Here is a 12142-nt window from a genome sequence, read left to right as displayed (position 1 = left end):
TACTTTCAATGGTAAAACTTGTTGCCAATTCCCATTACTTTGAAGGCATCATTGCTACCAAAACATTATTTGTGATGCTATCATAGTTGCCAAGGGTTTTTGAAACGCGAGGTATGAAACAAGTTTCCTAAGATTGTTAGAAACGAGTTTCATTGAATGAAATGGAAGAAACCTGTTTAGACTTTATACAAATATAGTACGACTCATAATGTAATTTATCACAATCCATGATCATATACAATGCAAATGAAGATTCAACATAGCATCAATATTTACATACATCATAATCCATTATCCATAACAATATTAGTTATAAAAATGGAAAAAGCAATTAAAATATACATGCATCATCACCAGCAAGTAACATTTTGAAATCAATTTCAATCTCCATGCCAGTGTCAAATGAATTCATGACAAGTGTCGATTACAAAATATTAACCACCTTGTTTCGGATGGGGCTTTTTCGAAAGTCTAAATTAGGTGTTTCCTAACCTTACGAAATGAGGCTCTTAGCAACTATGGATGCTACACTCTTGTGATGAAGACTACCATAGAAATGAAAAAGAAGGGTTGATTGAAATTTTGTAGCCTAACACTTTTCCTATGATGAGCTATTGCAAATTCTCTGCACATGGTAAGATGAGCACTTCGTGGGTACTCCAAAAATATGGGTCTTATTCATGATGCGATCATGTCCCCTTCCTTCACAAAGAGAAGTATAAACATGGATGATGATAAAATAACATGTAAAATATCCAACTTCTTGAAAACATGAAGCACTTTCTATGAATACAATGCTTATCCAATGCAAAATTCGTACATAAGGTTACAGAACTGGTGATTTTGGAGAACTTCCAATCAAAAAACCTTTGTAGAACAAATTGTTGCTCTTATCTCTCCCTCCAAATTGGCATTCAGAAAGGGCAGCTACTTCAAGAAGCGCCTCAAGAAATGTAATCTTAATTTACCACATGTAAGGAAGCATATTGAGAATATATCAACGCTTATGAGAAACACCTGCGGACTAGTAATGGATCATTTTACATGCAAAGTATTGCATGATTGACTCCTAGATGTTTGACCCCTTGCAGGCTAATCAATGCCGAAATCATAGACGGGCTCCAAATGTTCTTCCCATTGCATCTTGATCAAGCAGGATATTCAATTAGTGAGGCAAGGCCTGAATTGAAGCTTCAGCCGAAAGCAATCATTTGATCATGTAGGCATGTTCTTTTGAGGTCAAGCCTGTATGTGGCAAAGATAAAGTCAAGGTCTGGAAACAAACGTTCTCAGAATGCATTGTGATATTTCTATGGTGATGATGGCTATTCAAGGCTGCACTGAGACTCTTCCCTTCCTTTGTGTTGTGACAGTGCTTCCCTCATCAACTAGATTTACAGCATCTATGCTGAAACCTCAACAGTGATATTAAGTCCATAGTCCATCTAGCTCATCTCATTGTACTAGCATCATGTACAGAACCAAATATTGCATATATGTTCAATGCTGAGACTTCAACAGTGATAATCCATTTGGCTCATGTCAAGGTACTTCAGGCATCGTATACAAAACCAATATTGTATATATATATATATATACCCTTGCAATATCCTCAAAAAGTTCAAGACTCGCAAAAAAAAATCACTCTCTTATTCACAGAAGTAGATGAAAACTATTTGCAAGCAGCCATGTTAGACGAGGGGGTATTCCAATCAACAAAACTGTGACTTCAAGCATGCCATGTTGAGTCAACCTTCAACATCAGCATCCACTCCTTACAATTTGCAGCATCTATGTGAGATAAGTCATTAGAGCTTGTTGCAGAAGCCTCAGATCATTCCCTGAAGAGTGTAGACTGCTTACTCATAGACAACTAAAACAAGATTTCGACTGTTCCCCTCTGCAGAAATTATCCGCTATACAGAACTTGTCCACAATATATATGTACACAATATTACATGTCTGACGTGCAGATTACCAGGGGTAGGATCATTCATCATTCAAGGCAAGAAAAACTTCCACCATGACAATAAATTAATAGGTGGCTCTTGGAGGAATGCTGGAACTTTGACAGCCACTACACTACAGAAATGCTCAGGATGCTCTTGTTGAAATATTAGCTCCATCAGTGCTACCTACAATTCATCAACCATCATGGCATTAAAATGATAGATGTTCTTAGTGGGAAATGCTCTTCCTGTAATAACTGCTTAGAAAATTTGCGACCACCTCAGATTGAAATGGTATTAAGATATCAAATACAACAGCAGCATCAAGATGTTCCTCTCTACTGCAACACCAAAACAATGTGTACTGAGCTCCACAGTGGCAGACCAAACAATCAGCTTGAAAGAATAATGGCTAGCTTGAAAAAATGATCATGAAGGCCAAACCAGAATCCATCATATATACATGAAGCAAAGGGAGGTCTGCATAGCTTCCTAAAGTGGCGGAAGAGATCCACTAACATCACAAGTATATTCCAAATGCCCTCCTACCCTCAAGCTTACATACATGCACTGTGCAGACCTTGACCCATATATTTTCACCTGATTTCTCTCTCAGAACATGCTGCCTGACCAAGGTGCTGAGGGAGAAAAGTTAAGGGTTCATTACGATTTCAGCTGGGGTTGATTTCTCAGTCTGAACAAGCAGGGATGGCTGGGGTTGATTTCTCAGTCTGAACAACCTCCCTGCTCAATCTGAAATGCCAAGAAAGAAGAGTTGGAGTTCATTCTTGTTTCCCATTTGCATTACAATGCGAGGGAAAACCCATCTCAAAACAGTAAGTGTAAGGTACTCCCCAAAGTCTGAAAACCTGCATCCATCCTCCGGTGTTTTTCTTACAGACCATGGTTCTCATTGAATACAAAATAGTAATGTAAGGTACTTCCCAAAGTTTGAAAACCTGCATCCGTCCTCTGGTGTTTCACAGAATGTGCCTCATTGAATACATTATGGATCTGAAAATTCAACTTCAGCGGTCAAAACAGCTACTTCAAAGAAGACCGTATACAATATGTCTCGTTAAGCGCCTACATCCACCCACAAGACCCTTCAATTCAGATCTTAAAACTTTGCTTGCCTAACTGCACCAAGACACTCAGAGAGACAAAGAAAGAGGTGAAAAAACATATTAGCTTCATCTCAAACCATGACTAGCATAAATAATAGACCACAACATGCGCGCACACAAACCTGCCCATCAACACCATTCATTGTGCCACTGAAGGCATCACTAGGTCCCACACTCAATTTACGACCAGACACTGAGCATTCAAACAGTAAGCCATTCCACACTCAGCCCATTATCACTGCAACAATTGCCAGTAACTTGCATAAAACACAAGAGTGGATGTAAGCCTTTACATAACTTCACTCAATGAAAATTTGCTAGGAATAAACCCCAATGAAAGTGCCTTGCAGTTTTATTGCAGGTATATCCTCCTCTTTCCTTGTGCCGCTTATGGCATAGGACCACACTGAATTTATGACCAAACATTGAGTATTTCAAGCAGCATGCCCTTTCATACCTAGTCCATTACCACTGCAACATTCACCAGCACCTTGCATAAAACCACAAATAGTGTGAATGCAAGCCTCTACATAACTTCACAATACCAGACCCCAACCGTCAACCAAGAAATCCTATAGTTACAAGTGTTCACTCAGTCCATAGTCCTGGAGATTTTCAAGCATCTCTATAAGGCAAGGTCAAAGAATTCTGTGAATAGCATGCACTATTTGCACATGTAACTCTTAGAGACAGCATTCAGGTTCCAAGTGATTTAAGACATAACAGGTTTTCGCCAGCATTCAGGTTCCAAGTGATTTAAGACATAACAGGTTTTCGCAAGTGTTTCACCACCTTCTAAATGATTATATTTCACACAAATTGCACACCTCTCAAACCCAACCAAAATCTCAACCTTCCTCCTGCATCAAACTCCTAGAAAAGAACCACTTCTCAATGAAGATCAACAATCTGTGAGAGAGAGAGAGAGAGGGAGAGAATTTCTCTACTCACTGACTTATAGAAAAGTATATCAAAGTGGCCTTGTTGAGTCAAGCCTGTCCATGTCAAGTGCAATTTCAATAACCACATCCACTATTTACCCAAATTTCTTGGAGAGAATTTAGCACCATGCATGAGGTTGTTGCAAGAGCCTCAAAACATTCTACTGTAGACAACCAAATGAGGTTTTCAATCCATCTCCCTAACCAGAGCATTAGAACCTTTACCAAGTTTTACCAACCTCTGCAAATCAAAATCAACAAATCAGAATAATAAAGTACAGAAATTTTCTATGATATATGAGCACAATACCATCAATTACCACTGTATTGTCCTCCATCACTGAGGGTAGAATCATCATCATTCACTATGGCAAAGTAACTTTAGGTACTCTTAGTGAAATTTTGATCTTAGTGGGAACATGTTCTTGGAAATTGGAACCCAAGATATCATGATGTTGCTGGAACCAAGACAACATGATGTTCTCGTTAAGAGTATGCTCTGACAAGACCATTGTGGTTGATGCAAGCCATTCATCCATGGCAAGAAAAATGATGCATGTTCTTATTGGAGAACACACTTACTAAAATAATGAGTGCTGGGCAATTTTTCAGCGACCTCACTGGAATGGATTTTGGGAAATTTTGCAGCCACCTCGAAAGCGTAAATATTTGCATAAGGACATCAAAATCAACAGCAATCCATTAGAGGGATGAATACTACATCATCAAGACTTTTACTCACCAAAATCCAACTCCCTGAATAATATCTCATGGTCATGCAAAGCTAAAGTAGAATCCATCCAAGAGACACATGCATAGAGGAAGTGAAGGGACACTCACCATAAGAGCAGCAGAAAAGATCCACCAACACCATAAGTATTTTCCAAATGCCCTCCATCCCCTCTTACAGTATCAATAAGCTTGCATACATGTGGAGTTTTGATACAACCATCATTTCATGCAGTTGCACTTGATTTCTCCATTAGAACAACATCCCTCCTTTACCAGGATGCCAAGGTTAAAAAGTCTGGGAATCTATGCATATTTCTTGCCTCATACAAATTGCACTTGATTTCTGGGAAGGCTACCTCTCCACAGCCTCCAAAAGCTACGGGAGATTGATCATCACTTCTTGATCGGATTAGGGTATCCATATCAATCAGCTTGACAGAATCTAGCTATGACTCAGCTGTATGCCCATAGTCTCTGTGTATGCAGAACTCCTGTTTTATCAGGATGCCAGCAATAAAATTTGGATATCCCTTTGGATTCCTGCACTTGGATTTCAGACCAAGAAGAAAGCATTTTAAGACTTCAATCATGCAAGATACTCTGGAAGTTAAAAAGGTGAAGCTGTTTCTTTCCATCGATGGACTTCCTCAAACCTGCCTCCATTCTTCTTTAGGTGTTAGTAGAGATTAGGGTGATGGCCAATCTCATGTTATACCTATCTCGATCCACAAAATTCTCATAGCTTAGACTTGCTCGACCTGCCTGAACCTTTACTGACGGGCTGTGTGGAGGAAAGCACCTTGGAACCTCCTAGAGCAGTAATGCAGATCCATCAGCATGATTAAGAAATCACAAAGCATATACTAAATGATAGCCCTGTTTTTACAGGGGCAGAAGATTCAAGAGTCCATTCCTATTTTCTCCTTCGTTTCAAATGCAAGAAATCTAGATTTGAAGGCAAGAAGGAAGTACTTCACACAGGCAAGATACTTTGCAAGTTAAAAAGGTGAAGTTTGTTCTTTCCATTTATCAATCCCCAAATGCAGCCACCTAGACTTCCTTGAACCTGCCTCCACACTTCTTTAGGTGTTAGTAGAGATTAGGGTGATAACAATACATATCATCTCGTTATTATACATATCTGTTCTTTCCATTCATCAATCCCCGAGATCTCCAAATGCAGCCACCTAGACTTCCTTGAACCTGCCTCCACACTTCTTTAGGTGTTAGTAGGGATTAGGGTGATGACAATACATATCATCTCATTATTATACATATCTCAGTCCAGAGAATTCTCGTAGCTTAGACTTGCTTGGGGCTGTGCAGAGGGCAGTACCAGGGACACAGCCTCCTAGAACAGTAACAGAGATGCATCACCATGATAAACCACCAATACAACCCAGCCCTCTCTTACAGTGTCAATGGGCTTGCATACACCACGACCTTTGCCTCAGCTCTTGCCTCATGCACACAATAAAAAATAGCCCTGTTTACAAGAGCAGAAGATTTAGGAGTCCATTCCTAATTATTGCTTGGATCCAAAGTGCAGGAAATCTGGATTTGAAAGCAAAGAGGAGGCACTTTAAGACTCCAATCCTGCAAGATGTTTTGCGAAATTCCTCAATCCCGAAGGTCTTCAAATGCAAGTGCTTAGTTCCTTAGGTGTTAGAAGAGATTAGGATGATGACAATAAATCTCATGTCACTGTTATACCTATCTCAATCTGCAAAATTCTCATAGCTGAAGACTTGCTTGACCCTGCATGCACCTTTACTGACAGGCTGTGCGGAAGAAAGTATCTTGGGCACAGCCTCTTAAAGCACCAAAGATCCATCAGCATGATTAACGAATCACAAATAAGTTCCAGAAGAAATCAATGGCATAATGTATCCCTCTTAGAGAGTCAAGGAGCCTCCATACATCAGACCTTTGCCTCAGTTCTTGCCTTGCCCACACAAAGAACAACCCTGGTTACAGGAGCAGAAGATTTAGGAGCCCATTTATGATTCCTAGTTGGATCCAAATGCAAGAAATCTAGATCTGAAAGCAAGAAGGAAGCATTTTGAGACTTTAATCATGCAAGATACTTCAGAAGTTAAAAAGGGTGAAGCTGGTTCTTTCCATTCCTCAATTCACAAGGTCAGGCATCTAGACTTCCTCAAACCTGCCTCTGCACTTCTTTAGGTGTTAATAAAGATTAGGGCAATGGCTATAATCTCATCTCATTGTTAGATATATTCAAAAACTTATCTCAATCCACAAAATTCTCATAGCTTTGATTTGCTAGACCCTGCTTGCACCTTTACAGAGAAGTTCGGAAGGGGGAAGTACCCTTGGCACAGACTCCTAGAGCATCAGCAGTATTAAGAGATTGCAAATACGTTCCAAAAGAAATCACAAATACCTGCCAGCCATCTTACAGTGTCAATGGGTTTGCATACGTCCAGACCTTTGCCTGAGCTTTTGCCTCACACACAGAGTGAAGAATAGCCCTGTTTACAAGGGCAGAAGATTCAGGAGTGCATTCCTAATTTCTGCTTGGATCCAAGAAAGGCAAGTGAGGCTGTTGATATCCTTGGATCCATATGCAAGCAAGGCAAGTGAGGGCTGTCGATATCCTTTTTCCTTTGATATTCGCAGTACAAATTGGAAACTCTCACAACTTTTCACTGACATGATTTTCCAATTTCAGGAGTCAGAATGTACCGGCAGGGTCAGAAAGGAAGTATGACTCTCGTAACGGAGATGCTATCATATGAAACAAAATGAGAATCTTTTACACAAGACTTTTCAGTATTGAAGAACTCTCTGAGAAGTTGTGATGCTGAAAAGACCAAGCACATTTGATAGACTGACTAGTTGCAAAAGTTTCTATTCGTGCTCCCTTCTTATCTTCTCCACTGATGGAAAGTGCTTGTAGCATAATGTGGATGGGTTTGACAGGTTTTCTGGACGGTGAAATTGCGCTCGTAGCATAATGAGAGCAGATTTGAGGATGCACAAATATGTCTTCTGAACAGTAAAGTGTAATTGAACAGTGAAAGACTGACAATTGCATTCCATTGCCACCAAAAATTGACGTCTAATTAACTGCCAAGCACACCAGATGAATAGACTAACATTCAGCTACGCTCGAATATGCATAAACACCAAGTTTAATAGTGATTAAAACCTCACTGTGCTTTCTAGCCAGAATTATGCATCACGATGATAGAATGGACTCGTGATGTACAGTCCCGTTCAAGTGCAAACGCAACGGTCTGAGAAGCTGTGGTTCAATTAACTGCAAAAACACCGAATTTAGACAACCAAACTGCAATATGGCTTCAAATAATGGAATTTGAATCTTGATTGCGACAAAATTATATTGCAGACACATCTCCTCTGGTCTTTTGTCTCGCAGAATGTCCAAAATAACAAGATCTAACGTTTTTTCTTATCAACGGCTTTCACGTATTACTCCACGATCCCCTGATTGAAAAGAATAATAATAACTATCCGCGTTAGTATTACTGTTACTGTTAGTGTCCCACGGGTTTAAGCCATCAGCGGATCCACTCAATCCCGCCTACAAGCGTTGCTTCTCGAGTGTTCTCAGGCGGCTTACCATGACAAGAATTTCAGAACCAGAAACGTAAAAGCAGACGCACAGAAGCAGGCACGGCACCACGAGGGGGATTAAAAACAAAGAAATCCCCCTCGACACAGAAAGCGTATTTTCTTCTTTTATTGCCGGGAGATCCACCCCGTGAGCGCACCCCTAGGGGAAAGATCTGACTGATCTTACCTTACGTTACTGGTGATACATAGATACATCAGGCAAACCTGGTGTAGTAGTAACACAAAACTTCCATCGCCAAGGGTCTGCTGTTATACAGAGGTGCACGGCAAATCAAACCGATCTCCTCAACGCGATTATGTCGTCAGCATCGCAGGAGGTTTTGCAAAGCCAATCGTGGTCGCTGCTTCCAGCTAGCCTCCATCCCTCGCCCTTGCTCTTGCGCGCGCTCTATCTCGTATGTGAGAACAGCGATTTGTCTTGCTCCACGTCCAATGATATATATAGGGTGTTCTGGTTTGAGAGAGTCGGTGCTTTTCGTTTCAAGTCGGTCGATATATCAGTAATTTAGCTCTTTTTTTCATACTGTCGTATGACGAACCTCCTTTAGTGATGTGGCAGGGGCGTCTCGGTTTGCCTTACAAGCAGGGACTCGGGGCCGGGAGCCTGGCCCCCCCACGGGCCGGCGCCGGGCTGTACTATCTTCAATCTAGGGTATGCAGCATGCTTCATCCTAAAACTGAGTTCAAAGTTCACATTCTACCATAGATATTAGATTGTTACTGTTGTACGCACACTCACGAGTCACGAGTCACAAGTGCTTCAACAAATGGCGAGTCGCGACTAAGTAGTGAGGAGTTTGAGGATTCAGGAGTTCGACCTTGGAAGTTGGAAGCAATGCTCATTGCTCACGAGTCACGAGTCACGACTCAGCGATGACAGCCTAGGCCCTACAAGCACGTGTTACACAGGCAATGCTGCAGCCTGCGCAGACTACAGTCAGCATTTGACTCAGGACTCCCCACCACTCCTTTAGCATATTCACCAAGAAGGTGGCCGCCTGGGATGCCGGAGACTGGAGTGGATCAAATGCTCTTCTCTCACGACGGCCAGGGCCCAAGAGTTTGCCCTGCCGACTGATAGCATGTCCACGTGGGCATCCCCAGAGGAGGATCCTGGAGGTGCTCGATGAAGCAGGCCTATGGACGCCAACAACATGGACATGGTGATCGATGGGCTGCAGCCTGCAACCTGCTATCCTTCACGGCGGATGTGGACCGTGGTATGGCCGGAGAGAGAGAGAGAGAGTTGTCACCTGACATTGGTGCCATTGCAGCCGCCGTTGCTAGTTGCATGTGCCGTCAATGTTGCAACTCACCACTGCCGTTGCACTTCTTCTGTTGTCTGTGTACTACTGTCACAGAAGTCAGGAGTCATAGACTGTCATGATTCATACGGATGAGAGAGAGAGAGAGAGAGAGAGAGATCAATTATTTGATCTATTACAATTTGGTACATCGATTGTAAATTATAATGAAACTAGGTGGCATGATTCAGGAACGTGAATATTGGTGATTATTGATTTGCATAATTCATAGATGTATCATGTATGTTGACTCTAAAATATTATATGATATAAATGTAAGTGTATCTAGATTTAATGTGGTCTTCATCTTATAGGACTTTCCATTGGATATTAAGGGTGAGGGCTTGAGAATAGTGACTTTGTGGAGTGGAGGTGGTTGATAATCTCAAAGGGCTTTGACTATACAATATGTTGCTTTTGAGATCAAGATACGAGCTCTAAACTTTATCTCTTTGTTTTTTAAAGCACTATAATAATAGTTTATGTAAATTGATACTTTATCATGTATGTGTTTTAGTATAGATTCTCAATGGCACCCAAAAGAATGAAGAGGCAAAAGACTCTGAAAGCAATGTTTGGTTGGGTAGCTCCCTCTCAGGTTATTAAGGAAGCTGCTAATTGTCCTCTTGATTTTGATCTTAATGATGATTTGCAAGAAGATTTAGATATGCATGGTTTGGAAGGGTCAACTTCCACGCAAAATGCTAGTAATATGCATGGCTTGGATGGGGAACCTTCTTTGGAAAATGCAAGTAATGCTTCAAATGCTCAAGGAATGCAAAAGCAAGGTTCAGTAAGGAAATTTAGAGCCCAATGGAAAGCAAAGTTTCCTTGGCTCAAATATGTTTTGCGGGATGGCGAAAAAGGACTTATGAAATGCGAATGGTGCGAGATGTACAAAGTGTCACGTCCATGGGGTATGGGAGATGGATGTATTACTATGCAACATGATGCTATCAAGGTACATGCTTTGTCTAGTGGCCATAAAATGGCAATGGCCAAGTACACTTATACAGTGGAAATGAAAGCAAAGCCAATTCCACTGCACATTGCATCAATAGATTATGCAAATAAGGAAAGGATCATTACCACCATGAAACTAATGTATTATGTTGCAAAGAAAGACAACTCGATCGCCTCATTTGAAGATCTTTGTGACTTGGCTATGTCTCTAAATGTTCCAAATATGCCGAGGACTACATAGTGCTCTTCCTATACAAGTCGGTACGCAGGCATTGAGTTCCTTTTAGCGATGTCAAGTCAATTGTTGGAAATGCAGATTGTATCTATGCTAGATTCTCCATATTTCTCAGTGATGTTGGATGAAAGTACCGATAGAGGACTTGAGATGCATTTGATAGTATATGGTACTTATCTTGCAGGCAAAGGGGTGGGGATTAAGCAGTCAAGTTTTATGGGTATTATGGCACGACAGATGGAAAAGAAACGACCATCTATGATGCTTTGATGCACTTTCTTAATGCAAGAGGCCTATGCAAGCAAAGAATGATTAGCTTGGCAAGTGATGGGGCATCATGTATGGTTGGACATGAGTTAGGGGTTGTTGGGCTCCTTAGAAAGGACTTGCCAAATTTAATTGCAGTGCACTGCATTGCACATCGAGAAGCTTTGGCTGTTGGAGATGCTTGCAAATTATTTTCGGAGCTTCTCTTTGTAGAGAAGCTAGCAAACAAAGTGTATTCATGGATCAATAACTCATCTAAAAGAAACAATGAATTGATGTCTCTTTTAGAGATTATGCAACTAGATGCACATCGACCATTACAAATTCATGCAGTTAGATGGCTTTCACGTGGACAAGTCATGGAAAGACTTGTTGCCTTAATGCTTGCTATCTTGACAACTTGGAAAAATGAAAAGTTGATGAATTGGTACAATAAAGCTAGACATTTTGTTGTGCAATTTTGCATTCATATGATGGCTGATGTATTAAAAGAATTGAATTTCTCGAGTCTAAAGTTTCAGGAAGAAATAGTGGATCTAACAACCATTGGAAGTGCTATTGATGTGGTTATATCAAAGCTTAAGCATTGCTTTTTTAGACCCATGAATTTCGCAGAAGAGACCACATACTTATCAAAGTTCTTGGGATGCTCTAAAAAAGGATACTTAGAAATGGTTGATAAGGATGGCTATATACATAGACATGAATTGATATATAGACACTTCCTAAAGGTAAAAATAAAGATGATGCATCTATTGGGAAGAAAAAGGATGTTGAAAAGCAAGATGCTCCAATGATAAGACCACACATTGATGGTACTTTGAAATCTTGCATGTAGCTTGCAATGGACTATGTGCAATGTTTGATAGACAATCTAAATGCTCGTTTTCCAGATCTTCCACTCTTTAATGCTATAAAGCTTTTTAGCCCATGCTTTTATGCTCAAGATGATGAAATTAGAGAGAAGAATGCTAAGAGATGGCTTGATAAGTTGGTACAACAT

At 40.7% G+C, this 12142-nt stretch overlaps 1 long non-coding RNA gene across 2 annotated transcripts; it reads right to left on the bottom strand.

Moving 5' to 3' along the window:
• Positions 1–1666: 1666 nt before the first annotated feature.
• On the bottom strand, positions 1667–8826 carry LOC148020765 (uncharacterized). 2 transcript variants are annotated; one of them, XR_015694618.1, is made up of 3 exons: positions 4338–8826; positions 4028–4258; positions 1667–3566 (listed from the first exon to the last, which is right to left on the bottom strand). It is a non-coding gene; the product is annotated as an uncharacterized LOC148020765 (long non-coding RNA). The 2 variants fall into 2 exon arrangements; XR_015694617.1 differs by having other exon boundaries at positions 1667–2135; positions 2230–4258; positions 4338–4475.
• Between the last annotated feature and the right edge of the window lie 3316 nt (positions 8827–12142).

The sequence above is a fragment of the Lygodium microphyllum genome, chromosome 18, assembly GCF_053477565.2.
Source record: "Lygodium microphyllum isolate KBCC chromosome 18, Lygodium_microphyllum_v1.1.10, whole genome shotgun sequence".
Lineage (NCBI taxonomy): Eukaryota > Viridiplantae > Streptophyta > Polypodiopsida > Schizaeales > Lygodiaceae > Lygodium > Lygodium microphyllum.
This window is presented reverse-complemented; position numbering and strand designations above follow the sequence as displayed.